Below are 13,723 nucleotides of genomic sequence, written 5' to 3' on the forward strand. Positions count from 1 at the left end.
TTTGTCCGAATATTTATCTTTATTGATTTGAAAGTTGCTCAGTGAAATGGTGAATAAATCCAGTGGAAAATGATTAGACAATACAGGGTAGGTCTGAAAATCTTTCTTTTTTACAACAATCGACAATAGTTTCATGATCATCAGTAGACCTTTAATTCCAGACTTTTTTTTAAATTCAAAGTTCACCATCTGCCTTAGTGGAGTTTGAACCCAGGTTTCAAGAGCCTTGTCCTGGGTTTCTGGATTACTAGTCCAGCAACAAAACCATTACACCACCACCTCCCCCTTGATAATCAACCTGTCTGGCCACAGTACGAACTCATCTTCTGTGGCCATCAAGTCCTAAAGTGAGACTAGAAGCTTATGACCCAGAAGTAGGAACACCGACACAGCACTACAAGAACTTCCAGTCTGAAAATATAAGATATTAGCACTCTCATTTTTTACCAATGCCTTTCATCCACACTTAAAAGCCAAATTTAACACAGGAACACAAGGATCTAAAAAAGGTTTTGTGCGGAAAAGTTTTCAATGCATCAAAATCCAGGTCTACTACAAACCTGTTGACCTCGAGCTCCTAGTTCACCTTTTCGACCTGGTTGGCCAGAAGGACCTGAAATTCCCTGTAATAATTAGAAAAAGCACAGGTTGGGAATTAACATACAACTACAAATTAACATTGCATGATAACAGATAACAATAGCCTGGACCTTTAATGTCATCATTCATAACATAGGGGGAGATTTATTTCTTTACACTACTCCTACCATCAGATCAGAATGAAATCAAATCTAAACCAAGTTTCATTCAATTAACCTTCAAATGGTCATAAAGGGCCAAGTGGAAATCATCACAGCTCATATAAAGCCATAGAGTCATAGAGGTTTACAGCATGGAAACAGGCCCTTTGGCCCAACTTGTCCATGCTGCCCTTTTTTTAAAAAACCCCTAAGCTAATCCCAATTGCCCGCATTTGGCCCATATCCCTCGATACCCATCGTACCCAAGTAATTATCTAAATGCTTTTTAAAAGATAAAATTGTACCCGTCTCTACTGCTACCTCTGACAGCTTGTTCCAGACATTCACCACCCTCTGTGCAAAAAAATTGCCTCTCTCGACACTTTTGTATCTCTTCCCTTCCACCTTAAACCTATGCCTTCTAGTTTTAGACTCCCCTACCTTTGGGAAAAGATATTGACTATCTACCTTGTCTATGCCCCTCATTATTTTATAGACCTCTATAAGGTCACCCCTCAGCCTCCTATGCTCCAGAGAAAATAGTCTCAGTCTATTCAGCCTCTCCTTATTGTAGTGGGAAAAATCACAAAGATGGCTACCTGCACATGAAAAAGTTACTTGGGAAAGAGACATTAAGCAGGCACTGACTTTTGCACAGACGGCTATTGAAACTAAAAATATGCAGGACAGACAGTTGTTTAAAGTTAAACATGCAGGAATCAAATACTGCAGGAAGCCAGTAGAGAGCTTGAGACACTTTTAAGCAAAGGACAGACCTAGGACAATAAGGAGATTAGCCATAAATGGGAACGGGAATACTTAAATGCAGGAAAACCAATTACTGTATGTATAGATAGAAATTAAGTAATTGATAGAGGAAATGTATCCATTCTATGAAACAGTGCAATGTTAAATGCCAATGTCTGTATATGTCTGGCTGTAACAATGTGTTAAATTATCGATCCTACTAAACTATAACAATGTGTTAACTGGCTAATGTCCAGACTATCCATTGCCTGAAAGGTATAAAAATAAACCTCTCCTATTGTACTATTGACAGAAGGTAGCTGCCCAGTACTGCGGAGTGTCAGTGCCTTTTCTCCACAAAGCTTTGTTAAATAAAACTGTATTGTTGCACCCCCAGTCTGACTCCGAAGTGGTAATTTCCCACATTATAGCTCAATCCATCAAGTCCTGGTAGCATCCTAGTAAATCATTTCTGCACTCTTTCCTGTTTAATAATATGCTTTCTATAATAGGGTGACCAGAATTGCACACAATATTCCAAGTGTGGCCTTACCAATGTCTTGTACAACTTCAACAAGACATCCCAACTCCTGTATTCAATGTTCTGACTGATGAAACCAAGCATGCCGAATACCTTCTTCATCACTCTGTCCACCTGTGACTCCACTTTCAAGGAGCTATGAACATGTACCCCTAGATCTTTTTGTTCTGTAACTCTCCCCAATGCCCTACCATTAATTGACTACGTCTTGCTTTGGTCAATCTACTAAAAAGCATTACCTCGCATTTGTCTAAATTAAACTCCATCTGCCATTTGTCATTCGACTCTATAGATCAAGATCCCGTTGCAACTGAAGATAACTTTCTTCACTGTCCACTATGCCACCAATCTTGGTGTCATCTGCAAACTTACTAACAATGCCCCCTATATTCTCATCCAAATCATCAATATAAATGACAAATAACAATGGGCCCAGCACTGATCCCTGAGGCACAGTGCTGGTCACAGGCCTTCCGTTTGAAAAACAACTCCCTACAACCGCCCTCTGGCTTCTGTCAAGAAGCCAATTTTGTATCCATTTAGATACCTCACCCTGGATCCCATGAGATTAACTTTATGCAACAACCTACCATGCAGTACCTTGTCAAAGGTCTTGCTAAAGTCCATGTAGACAACATCAGCTGCACTGCCCTCATCTATCTTCTTGGTTACCCCTTCAAAAAAACTCAATCAAATTTGAGAGACATGATTTTCCACTCTCACAGTCATGTTGACTGTCCCTGATCAGTCCTTGCATTTCTAAATGCCTATAGATCCTGTCTCTCAAAATACCTTCCAACAACTTACCCACTACAGATGTGAGGCTCACTGGCCTGTAGTTCCCAGGCTTTTCCCTGCAGCCCTATTTAAACAAAGGCACAACATTTGCCACTCTCCAATCTTCAAGCTCCTCACCTGTGACTAGCGGACTCACAATTTCCTCCCTGGCCTCCCACAACTTCCTGGGATATACTTCATCAGGTCCCAGGGATTTATCTACCTTGATGTGCTTTAAGACTTCCAGCACTTCCTTCTCTGTAATATGTACACGCCTCAAGACATCACTGTTTATTTCCCCAAGTTCCCTAACATCCATGCTTTTCTCAACAGTAAATACTGATGAAAAATATTCATTTAGGATCTCATTCATCTCTTGTGGATCTGCACATAGATGATCTTGTTGATCCTTAAGAGGCCCTACTCTCTCCCTTGTTACTCTTTTGCCTTTTATATATTTGTAGAAGCTCTTTGATTCTCCTTTGCCTTATTTGCCAAAACAGTTTTGTGTCCCCTTTTTGTCCTGATTTCTCTCTTAACTCTACTCCTACACCCCCTATACTCTTCAAGAGATTCACTTGATCCCAGTTGTCTATGCATGTCATGTGCCTCTTTCTTCTTCTTGACCACGGCCTCAATATCCCGAGTCATCCGCAGTTCCTGACTTCTGCCAGCCTTGCCCTTCACTCTATGAGGAACGTGTTTACTTTGAACCCTGGTTAACATACTTTTGAAAGCATTCCATTTACTAGACACTCCCTTGTCTTCCCACAGACTCCCCCAACTAACTTTTGAAAGTTCCTGCCTATACCATCAAAATTGGCCTTGCCCCAATGTAGAATTTTAACTTTTGGGACAGACCTGTCATTCTCCATAGCTATCTTAAAACTAATACAATTGTGGTCAATGGTCCCAAAGTGATCCCTCACCAACACTGCCCTTCCTTATTTCCCAAGAGGAGATCAAGTTTTGCCCCCTCTCTAGTCGGGCCATCCACATACTGAATGAGAAATTCCTCCTCAATACATTCAACAAATTTCTCTCCATCCAACCCTCTAATACTATGACTGTCCAGTCAATGTTGGGAAAATTAAAATCTCTGACTATTACCATCCTATTTTTCCTGGAGATATCTGTAATCTCCTTACATATTTGATCCTTAATTTCCCACTGACTATTTGGGGGCCTATAGTACAACCCTATCAAAGTGATTTCTCCCTTCTCATTTCTCAATTCTACCCATATAGACTCAGTGGCCGAACCCTCAGATATATCCCCTCTCAGTATGGCCGTGATGCTTTCCCTAATCAAAAGTGTAACTCCCCTCCTGTCTTACCTCCTGTTTTATCCTTCCTATAGCATCTGTACCCTGGAACATTGAGCTGCCAGTCCTGTCCCTTCCTTAGCCATGTTTCAGTAATTGCTATAATATCCCAGTCCCACGTGCCCATCAGTGCTCTGAGTTCATCTGCCTTGCCCGTCAGGCCTCTTGTATTGAAATAAACGCAGTTTAATCTGGACTTCCCTTGCTCTCTGTCTAAAATAATATATTTCTTTGTAATTTTTTTCAAAGAATAATATGAGTGTTCGTAAAGTCAATTTAATGTTCACAAAAATGCAACAGGCAGAACACGATAAGGGCAAAATGAATTCTCTCCCCCCTCTTCCCCTTCTCTGTGGCATGTTGGTGCTAGAGGGGGGCATTTAATTGGGGCGGGGGGGGGAGCTAATGAGTGGGGACTCTGCTGCCTTCCCACCTCCACCTCAATTCATTCTGTGGTTGGAAGGCGCTTGGATGGCCTTCCTGTCGTGCTGTTAATTAATGCCTATTTAAGTATCTCATTCTGCCACCACTGGTATTGACCCAATGGCTGGCAGTTGGCACCAAGGGGGGGACCAAAACAAGCAACCCATGCATGCTGAAAGTCATCCCTGACCCTTGCTACCAACCTCTTCCTCCTTGTTCCTTGATCCTTAATGCCTGAGTGGCACTTAATACAGTGGATCTTTCCTGAAAGAGGTTACATGGGATTCTTGCCAACTTTCCAGTTTGTGGACAAGACCTTTGCCACCTCCATTAAACGCAGTCCTGATTTATGCCGACCCTGATGGTTATCTTAAATATTTACTATCAATAACAACTTTACAAGCAGAACAACATCATTATAGATGTCACACAATGCATTCAGAGTTCCCAAAAGTTCAATTAGCTTATGTAGATTGTTTAAAGTAAATTCTGTTTTGCTTTGGAGTAACACACTGCTGGGAACATTCAAACCCCTACTTTTTCCAATCATGAATCACGTACTTATTGCAGTGAGCACACACTTGAGAATCAAAGTACATTCAGCAGCTGTTGTCACTTAATTGACTTAAGAACATAAGAAATAGGAGCAGGAGTAGGCCATCTAGCCCTTCGAGCCTGCCCCGCCATTCAATAAGATCATGGCTGATCTGTCGTGGCTCAGTTCCACTTTCCCGCCCTCTCCCCATAACCCTTAATCCTCTTGCCTATCAAAAACCTATCAACCTGTGTCTTAGCGAGGCAGCCTCCACCACTTCAATGGGCAGAGAATTCCAGAGATTCACCACCCTTTGAGTGAAGAAGTTCCTCCTCAACTCTGTTCTAAACTGCCCCCCCTTTATCTTGAGGCTGTGCCCCCTAGTCCTACTGTCCTTTCTGAGCGGGAAGAGCCTCTCCACCTCTATCCTATCCATCCCATTCATCATCTTATATGTCTCAATGAGATCTCCCCTCATTCTTCTAAACTCTAACGAATACAAGCCTAGTTTATTCAGCCTCTCCTCATAGTTCAACCCCCTCAACTCCGGTATCAGCCTAGTAAACCTCCTCTGCACTCCCTCCAAGGCCAAAATATCCTTGCGTAAGTGCGGTGACCAAAACTGTACACAGTACTCCAGCTGCGGCCTCACCAGTGCCCTGTACAGTTGCAGCAAGACCTCCCTACTTTTATATTCAATCCCCCTTGCTATGAAGGCCAGCATCCCATTCGCCTTCCTGACCACCTGCAGGCTGGATTTTTGCGACTCATGCACAAGGACCCCGAGGTCCCTCTGCACCGTTGCCTGCTGCAGTTTTTCGCCATGTAAGTAATAGTCCTTCCTACCATTATTCCTACCAAAGTGGACAACTTCACACTTGCCAACATTAAATTCCATTTGCCAGTTCCTGGTCCATTCGTCCAGCCTATCTAGATCCTTCTGCAGACTCTCCACACCCTCCACACAATTTGTCGTTCCACCAATCTTGGTGTCATCAGCAAATTTCGACACCATACACTCGGTTCCCTTCTCCAGATCATCTATATAAATGGTAAATAGCAAACCTAAAATAGATGAACTTAAGCATTATAAATATTGCCTCTATGAAAAAGTCTCTTCCTCAGGACTGAATTTGCAGATGTAAAAAGATAAAGGTAATTCCGAAAGAAAACTCTTCTGTAAAATATGTTGTCAAGACATTAATTGATGAGGTTAATAAAGCCATAAAGAAGGCCTTGTTTCTAGAAGGGTAGAATTGAAAAATAGTAGTTATGCTAAATCTGCACCAAACTTTACTTAGACACACTTGGAGAACAGTGTACAGTTCTGGCTGCTTATTGTTAGGAGAATATAGAAGCAGCGGAGCGGGTGCAAATTAAAGTTACAAGTATGATATCATAAATGCCAGGGCAATCGACAGGGATAAATGGAAAGGAGGGAATGACTCAGGGAAGAAGAGGCTGTAGATTAGGAGAGAAGGAGGGGATGGAAGGAGGGTAGAAATAGGAGCTCGAAGCTGAGGCTGTTGGCACCAAGGGGGGACCAAAAAGTGGGGTTGAGTAAAGATATCCAGGTCTGATGGTAAGGCTTGCAACCTCATTATAATATTTAAACCTGTAAGCCACTTCCTTGGAGAGGGTTGGTGACCTAGAATCATAGAACCCCTACAGTACAGAAAGACGTATTCATCCCATTAAGTCTGTCCTGACCACAATCCCACCCAGGCCCTATTTCCATAACCCTGCACATTTACCCTGCTAATCCCCCTGACACTCATGGTCAATTTAGCATGGCTAATCAACCTAACCTGCACATCTTTGGAGTGTAGGAGGAAACTGGAGCACCCGAAGGAAACCTGCACAGATACGGGGAGAAAGTGAAAACTCCACACAGACAGTGACCCAAGGCCAGAATTGAACCTGGGACCCTGGTGCTGTGAGGCAACAGTGCTAACCACTGTGCCACCATGGCCAGCAAATAGGCAGGTTTGGGAAAGGAAATTATTTTTTAAGGCTCCAAATACCTCAATCCCAACCCAATTCTGCTTGATTTTTAAGGTTAAAATGTCTCTCTTATTTTCCAATGAATACATGGCCTCTTTACTCCTCCTGCACTACCTCACATTTATCTATGTGGAGGTTAATTTGCCAATTAGCTGCCATTCTACATGTTTATTCAGGTCTTCCCTGTATTTTGTTGAAGACATCCTCTGTGTTAACTGCAGTTTAGTGGCATCTGCAAATGTTGGAACTGTACTCCGATCCGCGATTCAAATTGTTTATGTAAACAGTAAAAATAGTGCTTCCAAAAACTGAGCCTTGTGGAATATCACTTCCTGCCATTTTGCCAAGCTAGGGAACCGCCTTTAACTCCTTCTCAGTCTTTCCAGTTGAATTATTGAATTATATTTGTGCTTACTGTATGAATGCCTCATGATGCTTCAAAGCAGTTAGAAAGGCAATTTCAATGTTAACATTCGTTTCTAGAGGGCTAGAATACAAGATCTAAGGATGTATAAGGCTCTGGTCAGACCCCATTTGGGATATTGTGAGCAGTTTTGGGCCCCATACCTAAGGAAGGATGTGCTGGCTTTGGATGGGGTCCAGAGTACTCACAAGAAAGATCCCAGGAATAAAATGTTTGTCGTATGAGGAGCGGCTAAGGAGTCTGGGACTATACTCAATGGAGTTTGGAAGAATGAGGGGGGATCTTAATGAAAATTACAGTTTTATCAGTACTTCTTTCATCATCACCCCTCTTTTCTTTGTTATTTGCAACAGAATACTAAGAGGCCTAGATAGAGTGGATGTGGAGAGGATGTTTGCACTTGTGGGAGAGACTAGAACTTGAGGGTACAACCTCAGAGTGAAGGGACGCTCCTTTAAAACTGAGATGAGGAGGAATTTCTTCAACCAGAGGATGGTGGATCTGTGGAACTCGTTGCTACAGAGGGTTGTGGAGGTCAGGTCATTGAGTGTCTTTAAGACAGAGATAGATCGGTTCTTGGTCAATAAAGGGATCAAGGGTTACAGGGAGAAGGCAGGAGAATAGGGATGATAATCATATCAGAAATGATTGAATGGTGGGAGCAGACTCAATGGGCTGAATGGCCTAATTCTGTTCCTATATCTTTTGGTCTTATGGTCTAAAGCAAGGCTGTTTAAATATTCAGATAACCAACACTGAGGCAATAACACTTCATGTCCTTAGCAAAATGATGCAGAGCACTAAAGTGAGGATGCTGAATCCTTGTGAATGGAAATGAAATAGGTCTTGAACAGTCATGCCAAATGGCCGATGGTGAATCAGCCACTTGCTGTACATCTCCCCACTCGATTGTCTTTCCTTTTAAGCTGCTGACACACTACTGAGATTTCAGTATCTTCCAAGATAGAATTTACCCCTCGTATCTGTGATGATGGTTGAAAGGACATGAGGAAGTTGGACTGTAATGGCCTACATGTTCATGAGTGAAGTCACCATCTGTAGCAGGATATGCTAATAGGAATCCGCTTTTGAGGGGAGGACGAAACATATACACTTTACAAATCTAATCTGGGGATATACATGGATTGAGGAATCAATGAAGCTGCAAATTAAAGTAATTGAACAGTCAGTTGCTACAAAGAAAGCTACTGATTAAATATTAAATTTCTGGTGACTACCTGTGGACCATGGACTCCTGGATCTCCCTTACGACCTCGCTTCCCACCTTTTCCATTCTGACCCTATACAGAAACATAGAAGTGTTACTTTATGCTCATAATCTCTGACTTTCTAAACATCATTTCACCGTACTCCAGAATATTGCACTTGGGTTTCAACCTTGGAGTTAAGAACAGCCTGGCAGCCATATACAACATAATACAGGCATGCTGCTAATGCTTTTGTTTCAAGCACAGTGAAGCCTGATTGATTCCACCCTTAACCACTCAACCAGTGAATGGCTTTCGCCAACGGTCTGTCCCATTAGTCACACTGAAGTGCCTTGTGTCAGCCAAATATATGTGAAAGGGCTGCAAGATTTTATATTTATTACTATTAACGGGATTCACAATCGGCTCCATGGAAGATAACAAATTGCCGATAACTTCTCGGCTTCTGTTTTCTTTTGATGATTACTTCCCCTTGGTAACAGCAGGTGTGGAATGAGGCGTCTGACATTGTAGGCCGGATTCTTAGCCTCAGACAGGGATGAAAATGGAGGAAAGCAAATGTTAAAAGTAATGCCACCAGAAGCATGCCCTGTTCTCCATCCAAACACCTTTTAGAAGCGGGATGGAGGGAGGTTGGTTCCAGTGCCGCTCACCTGCACGCAGCGGTAACCAGTTCCAATAGTGTGGAAGTGGCTTCCTGGGGACAGGCCAGGAGGGCAATGCTTTGAGGCAGGAATAGAGGCCTCTAGGCCTCCCTGGGCACAGCGGCAGTTTAGGGCTGCCTTGCAGAGCAGCTAATGAAACGTCATCGTCCTGAAACATTGGACGGGATTCTTTTGGTCCCGCCCGTTCAGGGGCTGAAAATTCCTACCCAAGATCAACGGACCTTCTAACAGTCTGTGAAACTGTCTGTCGTACCCGTGGCAATTCCTGCAGTGGACGGGATCAGAAAATTGCCATCGTTAACTCTGATTCTCTCCACAGATGCTGTCTGCCCAGCTGAGTATTTTCAGCATTTTCTGACATTGTTTCAGATTTCCAGCATCTGCATTTGACATTTATGCTAAATTGCTGGCTGCACTAACATGGCCAGAAAGCTCTTGTAGATACGTTCAAAGGGTGAAAAATGTAAATAAAGGATTAAGGGTGGCAAGGTGGCACAGTGGCTGCCTCACAGTGCCAGGGACCTGGGTTCAAGTCTGGCCTCGGGTCACTGTCCATGCGGAGTTTGCACATTCTCCCCGTGTCTGCATGGGTTTCCTCCGGGTGCTCCAATTTCCTCCCATAGTCCAAAGATGAGCAGGTTAAGTTGATTGGCCTTGATAAATCGCCCCTTAGTGTCATGGGGTTAGCAGGGTAAATGTATGGGGTTATGGGGGTGGGGCCTGGGTGTATTTGTGGTCAGTGTAGACTTGATGAACTGAACGGCCTCCTCAAACACTGTGGAGATTCTATGATCTATGAAAACCTAATAATGGATGTAGTCTGATCGGCGATGTTCTTGTGTAATGCATTCTTATTCTCCATCACATTGATCTATTTTAAAATAAGTCGGTTAATATGTGCTCAAACCTTACTGGAATTGTATTTGTTAAACATTACATGAAAGGTAGGCTTAGAATGAATGGCGATGCCTTTCACGGTTTAATAATTTGCCATTATTCACTTGAAAAATAATCCTTTTAGATATTGAATGGCTGTCAAAGTGAAATTGGACCTCAGCAATGAGTCACAATTTCCACTGAGAATAAATCAATTTGACTTTGATTGGACCATTTCACCTCACATTACATATTTCGATAAATCTATTGTACATTTGTAAAGGGGTCCAGAGTCATTTTGTTTTCAAAATATAAATTATGTTTTAATGTGGGTGAAAAGCCTGGAATTACTTAACTGGTCAATTTTCAGCTGCGTACTCTGGCCATAGTTATGCCTGGGATAGTGTGAGAATGTGCATAAAACACAATGGAATCAAATCAAATTGGCCACTTTGCTAGCTTGACCTTTGTGGAACAAAGGTTCATGGAGTGAAAATATAATTGAGGAAAATATGGCCAATTCTTCTCAGTATTGAATGTCCTGAAACAGGATATAGACAATAAAATGACTAAAAGTCTCTAATTATTAGAGGTTAGGAAACTTTCCAATGTTACAAATAACTGTGATAATCAAAACAGGATGAACATCAAGGAGGGAATTTTGACATTTCTTGTGATTTCATGGCATTATCACTGTGGTCAGGGGAGCAAGCACCCTTGAAATAGTGTGAAAATACTCCTGGATAATATTTATCAAGCATGCTACACCTCCTTGGGAGGTCTTGTGACAGTCCTATGGGTGGCATGGTGGTGCAGTGGTTCACATTGCTGCCTCAGAGCACCAGGGACTTGGGTTCGATTCCCGACTTGGATCATTTTCTGTATAGAGTCTACATGTTCTCCCTGTGTCTGCATGGGTTTTCTCCAGGTGCTCTGGTTTCCTCCCAGAGTCTGAAAGACGTGCTGGTTAAGAGCATTGGACATGCTAAATCCTCCCTCAGTGTACCCGAATGTGCGCCGGAGTGTGGGGACTAGAGGATTTCCACAGTAGCTTCATTGCAGTGTTAATGTAAGCCTACTTGTGAGACAAATAAATAAAATTTTAAAAATTGTGTTTTCAAGCAGTTCTTAGGGAATCTCCATAGAACATAGAACAGTACAGCACAGTACAGGCCTTTCGGCCCTTGATGTTGTGTCGAGCTATGTCCAAACCCAAGATCAAGCTATCTCACTCCCTATCATTCTGGAGTGCTCCATGTGCCTATCCAATAACTGCTTGAAAGTTCCTAAAGTGTCCGACTCCACTATCACAGCAGGCAGTCTATTCCACACGCCAGCCACTCTCTGAGTAAAGAACCTACCTCGGACATCCCTCCTATATCTCCCACCATAAACCTTATAATTATGCCCCCTAGTAACAGTTACACCCACCTGAGGAAATAATCTCTGCATGTCCACTCTACTATGCCCTTCATCATCTTATAATCCTCTATTAAGTCGCCTCTCATCCTTCTCCGCTCTAAAAAGAAAAGCCTTAGCCCCCTCAACCTTTCCTCATAAGACCTACCCTCCAAATCAGGCAGCATTCTGGTAAATCTCCTCTGCACTCTCTCCAATGTTTCCACATCCTTCTTATAGTGAGGTGACCAGAACTGCACACAATATTCCAAATGTGGTCTCACCAAGGTCCTACATAGTTGCAGCATAAACCCACGGCTCTTAAATTCAACCCCCCGTTAATAAATGCTAACACACGAGAAGCCTTCTTCATGACTCTATCCACTTGAGTGGCAACCTTCAGAGATCTGTGGATATGAACCTCAGGATCTCTCTGCTCCTCCACATTCCTCAGAATCCTGCTGTAGACCCTGTAATTCGCATTCAAGTTTGTCCTACCAAAATGAATCACCTCGCACTTATCAGGTTAAACTCCATCTGCCACTTTTCTGCCGAACTCTGCATCCTATCAATGTCTCTTTGCAGCCTACAAGAGCCTCCACCACGTCCACTACTCCATCAATCTTGGTGTCATCAGCAAATTTACTGACCCGCCCTTCAGCCCCCTCTTCCAAGTCATTGATAAAAATCACAAATAGCAGAGGACCCAGCACTGATCCCTGTGGTACACCACTGGTAACTAGCCTCCAGTCTGAAAACTTTCCACCCACCACAACCCTCTGTCTTCTATGAGATAGCCCGTTACTTATCTAATTGGCCAAATTCCCTTCTATCCCACACCTCCTTACTTTCTTCATGAGCCTACCATGGGGAACTTTATTAAATGCCTTACTAAAATCCATGTATACGACATCAACTGCTCTACCTTCATCCGCATACTTAGTTACCTCCTCAAAGAATTCAATCAAATTTGTGAGACAGGACTTACCCCTCATGAAATTGTGCTGATTATCCCGGATTAAGCTGCATCTTTCAAAATGGTCATAAATCCTATCCCTCAGGATCCTTTCCATTAACTTATCAACCATCAAAGTAGGACTAACTGGTTTATAATTACCAGGGTCATTCCTATTTCCTTTCTTGAAGAGAAGAACAACATTTTGCCACTCTCCAGTCCTCTGGCACAATCCCCATGGACTGTAAGGACCCAAAGATCAAAGCTAAAGGTGCTGCAATCTCGTCCCTTGCCTCCCAGAATATCCTAGGATGTATCCCATCTGGCCCAGGGAACTTATCGACCCTTAGATTTTTCAAAATTGCTAATACTTCTTCCCTCAGAACATCTACCTCCTCCATCCTATCAGCCTGTATCACACACTCATCTTCAAAAACATGGCCCCTCTTCATAGTGAACACCGAAGAAAAGTATTCATTCAACGCCTCACTTATCTCTTCTGACTCCATGCACAAGTTCCCAATACTAACCTTGACTGGCCTAATGTCACTTGGTCATTCTTTTATTTCTCACGTAAGAGTAAAAAGCCTTGGGGTTTTCCTTTATCCGATCCCCCCCCCCCAGGACTTCTCATGCCCCTTCCTAGCTCTCCTAACCCCTTCTTTTTTAACTCATTCCTAGCTACCTTGTAACCCTCAAGTGACCCAAATGAACCTTGTTTTTTCATCCTTACATACGCTTCTGTTTTCCTCTTGGCAAGACATTCAACCTCCTTTGTGAACCATGGTTCTCTCACTCGGCCATTTCCTCCCTACCTGCCAGGGACAGACCTATCAAGGACATGCAGTATTTGTTCCTTGAAAAAGCTCCACTTCTCGTTTGTGCCAATATCTGACAGTTTCTGTTCCCATCTTATACTTCCTAATCCTTGCCTAATCGCATCATAATTACCCCTGCCCCAATTATAAATCTTGCCCTGCCGTGTGACCCTATCCCTCTCCATTGCAATAATGAAGGACACCAAAATGTGGTCACTATCTCCAAAGTGCTCTCCCACAAACAAATCTAACGCTTAGCCCGGTTCA

General features: G+C 42.9%; 1 protein-coding gene and 1 long non-coding RNA gene across 2 annotated transcripts in view; both read right to left on the minus strand.

Annotated features, from left to right (window-relative positions):
• The window catches only part of LOC145357968 (collagen alpha-6(VI) chain-like), a 125,844-nt gene that overhangs the window by 39,318 nt on the left and 72,803 nt on the right, over positions 1-13,723 (minus strand). The window lies entirely within an intron of this gene.
• Positions 560-13,723, minus strand: part of LOC145353042 (uncharacterized) — a 34,952-nt gene continuing 21,788 nt past the window's right edge. Inside the window, exons 8-9 of the long non-coding RNA XR_013888636.1 lie at positions 8,754-8,816; positions 560-623 (exon numbers count right to left, since the gene is read on the minus strand). This is a non-coding gene — a long non-coding RNA (uncharacterized LOC145353042). The remainder of the gene's footprint in view (positions 624-8,753; positions 8,817-13,723) is intronic.

This window comes from Carcharhinus amblyrhynchos, chromosome 2, assembly GCF_965287045.1.
Source record: "Carcharhinus amblyrhynchos chromosome 2, sCarAmb.v2.hapA, whole genome shotgun sequence".
NCBI lineage: Eukaryota > Metazoa > Chordata > Chondrichthyes > Carcharhiniformes > Carcharhinidae > Carcharhinus > Carcharhinus amblyrhynchos.